Source organism: Balaenoptera physalus, assembly GCF_965194825.1.
Source record: "Balaenoptera physalus genome assembly, chromosome: 7".
Lineage (NCBI taxonomy): Eukaryota > Metazoa > Chordata > Mammalia > Artiodactyla > Balaenopteridae > Balaenoptera > Balaenoptera physalus.
The window spans coordinates 115,960,526-115,966,341 of NC_138886.1; positions in this window are offsets into that span (position 1 = coordinate 115,960,526).

Here is a 5,816-nt window from a genome sequence, read left to right on the forward strand (position 1 = left end):
AGTTTTATTCAACGGGCTCAGAAAAGTCTGGTATTTTATCCTGGTGCTCCTGTAGTAAGAAAGCTGTAGGTCTGGCCAACTCCAGGAGGCCCTGGCTGTCTGCTGTGTCCTGCAGATGCCTGGCCATGAGCTGTGACACAGTCCCTGTGCATGCCAGGGCCCTTCAGAGAGCTCTCCGGACACATGTGCTCGCACCTGTTTGGTCCCAATTAGGGGTAAGAGTGGAAGGAAAAAAGACTCAGTCCACACGTGGTTGCTGCATCCTCAAGTGCATGGAATATCCAAGGAACTTACAACAGCATTGGGGATCAAGAGACTCCAGCCGTGGACTCCAGACTGCAAGTCAGTGTTTTGCCAAGTCACCTTCATATGACATCAGTCATTCTTGAATTCCATAATAGTGCTCATAAGAGGCACAAGTAGGAGGACACACGCATGATCATGATAAATCTCTCTCTCTTCCTCTCTCTTCTTTACAGCATGACAAGAGGAGTGCCAAGTGCTTTCCATGCACTCTCTCAATTTTACGGAATTTTGGACGGATGCCATTATAGAGATAGAAATCCCTTTTGAAATAGAGCAAAAGAAAAATAAACAGGTACTACTAGAGTAGAATTGAACCATTCCTGGGAGATCCAGGAGTGCTTCATGGAGGAAGCAACATGCCACAGGATCTATGTTACTTCCCTCTTTGGTCTCACTGGTTCTTAAGCTCCAGGAGGACCAGGATTTTGCCTGTGTTGTTCCCTCTGCATCCCCAGCACATAGTAGCGTGCTTGGCACCTAGTAGAGAACGAACACTTGTTCATTGAGTGAATTCATAAATGAATGAAATGGACTTTGAAGGTTTAGTAGAATTTTGGCTTAACTTGCTAGGTTTGGGACCAGGGAATAGCTCTCAGAATGTACAGAAGGGCTTTGGCCTGTATGTGCAGAAGATGTTTGCCTGTTGAGCTTCTGGAAAAGAGGCCTAGGTATACAACCAAAAGAGATAAAAACATATCCTCACAAAAACTTCGATTCAGATGTTCATCGCAGCATTATTCACAATAAAAAGGGTAGAACAACCCAGTGCCCATCCACTGATGAATTGATACACAATACGCCATATGCCCATACAATGGAATGGTACTCATTTACGAAAGGAATGAAATACCTGTACATACTACGGCATGGATAAGCCTTGAAAACATTTATGCTAAGTGAAAGAAGCCAGTCACAAAGACTACGTATTATATGATCCCATTTATATGAAATGTCCAGAAGAGGCAAATCTATAGAGATAGAAAGTAGATTAGTGATTGTCTCAGGCTGAGGGGGCAGACAGGGAGATGGGAGATTTGGGAGGTGATAGCTAAAAGGTATGGGATTTCTTGAGTAATAAAAGTGCTCTAAAATTGATTGTGGTGATGGATATATATGTACCCTATGAGCATAGTAAAAAAAAAAAAAACATTGAATTGTACACTTTTAAATGAGTAAATAGTTTGGTATGTCAGTTATATCTCAATAAAACTATTACAAAAAAATTTAAAAACAGGGTTGATTAAGGAAGTACTGGAAAAGGCTAAAGTAGAAACAATCCTCCCCCCCTTTTTCTGGCTGTCCTTTAAAAAGTCCCTTTTCTGAAGAAATACCTGATCTGTTTTTCCCTCTTTTGTAAACACTTGTAAATTCATTTTCCTCTGACCTCTTTCTGCCAGCTTCTAAATCCAGGGGAGTTAGGCTGGTGGTGGAGAGATTTTTAATGGACGGTCTGTCGATATTTACTGGGCTCTTTAGTAGCTGACAGTGGAGTCTGATGGTTTGGGCGTCGGCTAGTTCTTCCTCCCAGGTGTTGACCCAACAGAGTGACACCTGATAAGAGTGAATCCTCTCTCTACCTTCTTTTTTTTTTTAATATTTATTTATTTATTTGGTTGTGTGGGATCTTAGTTGCGGCAGGCCGGCTCCTTAGTTGTGGCTCACCAGCTCCTTAGTTGCAGCATGCATGTGGGATCTAGTTCCCTGACCAGGGATAGAACCCAGGCCCCCTGCATTGGGAGCGCAGAGTCTTAGCCACTGGACAACCAGAGAAGTCCTACAGATAAGACCTTTTGAAGGTCTCCTTGGGCCCCTAATTCTTACTTTAGGCCTTTTATGAGCCTGAGAGCGTGATCTCCTGAGACCTCTAGCAGGTGGAAGGAAGGAAGTATTTGAAGGAGGATTTCTTTCCCCCATTATGCCCTGCCCCCAGTTCACTCAAGCCTACAGGGCCAGAAGCACTGGATTCTACCATGAACCAGAATCTTCTGAGCTTCCTGGAGGGCTCTGACCAATGGGAAGAGTTGATAATAGTCTCCTGCACAGAGATCTTGTTCCCTGAAAGCTGGGTTCACCGCTTGGTGGATGTTGAGCCAATAGACACAAGCAAGTCACAGATCAGGAGAAGGATGTATTATTACTTGCAGCAAGGAAGGAGAACACTGGGGATCTTTCCCAAAGCAGTGTCTCCCCAAACAGCAAAACTGGGGAAGGTTTAAGCTAAGGGTACATACATATTAATGAAGGGGCTTGAGCAGAAGACTATTAGCACGGAATTGGGGCTAAGGTCGACAGAGTCCAAGTCTTAGCTGACTGAAGTCGAGAGGGTCAACGTCATCATTCTGTCCTCCACCTGGGTGGGGACCTTGTTCCCGCAGAACTCAAAGATATATTGGGGGGACTTCCCTGGTCGGGGAACTAAGATCCCACATGCCATTCAGCCAAAAGAAATAAATTTTAAAAAAGGATGTATTATTATGTATACCCCTTGAGGAGAAACTAGGACTCTGCTTTATCACTGCACTATTGTTTGACTGCCTCTTCTCTGTTCCTGCGTTCCTTTGTTCCCTTAGAATCATTAATTACTGAGACTACTCAAGGGCAAGCATTGTGGCCAGGCTTAGATCCCAAAAGGGCTTAGGCCAAAATGGGTTCTCTTGTATCAAGAAAGCCATTCCCGGTTCCCTTTCTCCAGGACCCCCTACCCTATCTGCTTACAATCTCCCTTCTCAAAACTCTTTTTTTCCCACTGGTCCTAGCCAGGGTGGAAAAAAAAAAAAAAAAAAAAAACAGAGGCAGAATAACCTGGGTTTGATTTCTAGTTCCACAGTTTCTTCACTTTTCCCAGCCTCTAAACATGTTGTTATGAGGGGATAATTTAAGTTAGATTCTGTATAGTGCACCAACCACAGTGCCCATGAAACCGAGCAGGACACTATGGGGCCTTCCTGGGGACAAACTGCTCCCATGTTCCCCACCTCTTGTTTGTAAAAAAACCTTTAACTTCCTAGATCTTCCCCAAGTTCCAAAGAGCAGATTTAATCAGAGAAATTTAAAAATGCAGAAACAAAGGAAAACAGTGAAACAAGACAAAATAATAATAGTTTAGCCATAAGACAAAGTCAAGGACCGTTAGTTCCTCCTCAAGGACTATAGATAATATCCTGAACCATATCCTTGAGTTGTTTTGCAGAGACAAAAACCCCCCATCAGGTGGAAGAAGTTAACTACATGCGGACGACCAGCAGCACTTAGACCCCAGACCGTCTGGAGCCAGAAAACTGATAATTGAGATCACCTTGTTACCGCCTCACCAACTAATTAGAAGGATGTCCATGAGTTGATCACGCACCCCAGACCCTCCCTCTCACTTTGTCTTTAAAAACCCTTCCCTAAAAGCCACTGGGGAGTCCAGGTCTTTTGAGCGTGAGCTGTCCGTTCCCCTTGCTTGGCCCTGCAATAAATGCTGTACTTTCCTTCACCACAACCCAGTGTCAATATATTGGCTTTGCTGCACATCTGGGTGAGCGGAAACAAGTTTGGTTTGGTAACACCCACAAATACACTCTTCAAGTTTACAAAGCTCCTCCCACTTTCTAATGGCCAGAGCAAGATATATAGAAAGTCCTGGTCTTAAAACATGGACAATACCAAATGTTGGCAAGGATGTGAAGCAATGGGGGTTCTTTTCTTTTTTTAATTAAAAGTGGAGCGAGAGAGGAAGCAAGCTCTCTGGCGTCTCTTCTGATAAGGGCACACTCAGGACCTCATCTAAACCTAGCTAATTCCCAAAGACCCCATCTCCAAATACCATCTCACTGGGGGTTAGGGCTTCAACATGTGACATCTGGGGGGACACGATTCAGTCTGCGGCAGGGAGTTAATACGTGTAAGGCACCGAGCTCCCAGCACAGGAAACACGCTCCAGATCAAGAGTGCTGACAACACACGTGAGTATGTTTGTACTCATATAGCTCCTTACACTTTGCAAAGCAGTCTCACCCTCATAATCTTTCCCACTTGGAGCCTCTTAGCCACTCTGTGAGGTAGGCTTCTTCCAGATGAGAAAACCCAGGAGAGGCTGGGCCATTTGCCAAAGTCACGTGCACTTAAGCAGCTAAGTCTCCTGACTCAGCCCATGCGTTTCCTGTCTCTTCTTCTCAGGTCACCGGCACCACCTTTAGCAAAATGTGTCCCCTTGGGCCCACTCCAAGGCTGCCTAGGAGCTCGCAAAGGGGTCTGAGTTACAGAGAATTGACAAGTCTGCTTTGTGTCCCATACTTGGGGGTCTCCTGGAATGTTGTCAGACTGTTTCTGTCCTAGGTACTAAGTTTCCCCTAGAGACAGATCTGTTGACTTAGCTCTCTGTGAAAAAGCAGCTCCATGCCATCAGCAGTGAATACAGAACATACAATCAGCAAAGTCATCAGGAAGAGTGACAATAGGGAAGTACCCCAGTTCAGGGTTCTCCATCATTTGGGGCTCAAATGGGAGAAAAGTTTTATTACTGTACACCAGCAGAAATCGTTTCTGAGTATGAGATTCTTTTTGCTAAGGGAAGGTAAAGAGTAAACTGTTCCCATTTAAATGCATAGTCATTGCTCTGGCTCATTTTAGAGACCAGTGAGGTCACCACAGACGGATGGTCTAATTTCTCTATCGATTTCAGAAGGCTTGTTTGCTGTAGATGGCCAATAAGTACTTTTCAAAAATCAACTAATCTTCAGAGAAGAGCTTTTATTTCTCATGAATTCTTCTTTTGCTTGAGGATGTCTTTAGATTTTAGAAATCCATGGTGAGGGGACTTCCCTGGAGGTCCAGTGGTTAAGACTCCATGCTCCCACTGCAGGGGGCACAGGTTCGACCCCTGGTCAGGGAGCTAAGATCCCACATGCTGCACAGCACAGCCAAAAGAATTCAAAAAAAAAAAGAAAAGAAAGAAAAGAAAGAAAAGAAAAGAAATCCATGGTGAGCTATGAAATCCTTTGTTTCCTCCAGATGTCTACCTGTGTGAGCTCCCCATCCTCGTCTGTTTGTCTTGGGTTCTGTGGAGGTGAGAAAACCTCCTCTAACTGGCATTGATCTGTGACTGGATGAATAAAGTATCTTCTGATTGTTAATCATCTAATTTGAGTGTGTGAAGGGAAGTAGTGGATTAGTCATCAGGGAGTAGGTGGGGGAAGTTGGTGAATTTGCAACAAGAGCTGAGAAGGGCTTGAGCATTCGTTGGGGGCAGGGTACAGCCTGAATCCCAGCTCAGTTTTCTGCCTTCAGTTCAGCCAGAAGTGGCCTTCAGTCCTGGAGCCGGAGCTTCACACATGCTCATGGCTGGGGTAACAGGCTCGTGAACCCATAAAAGAATGGTGCCTCCTGGGCTTCCCTGGTGGCACAGTGGTTAAGAATCCACCTGCCAATGCAGCGGACACGGGTTCGAGCCCTGGTCCGGAAAGATCCCACATGCCGCGGAGCAACTAAGCCCGCGAGCCACAACTACTGAGGCCACATGCCTAGAG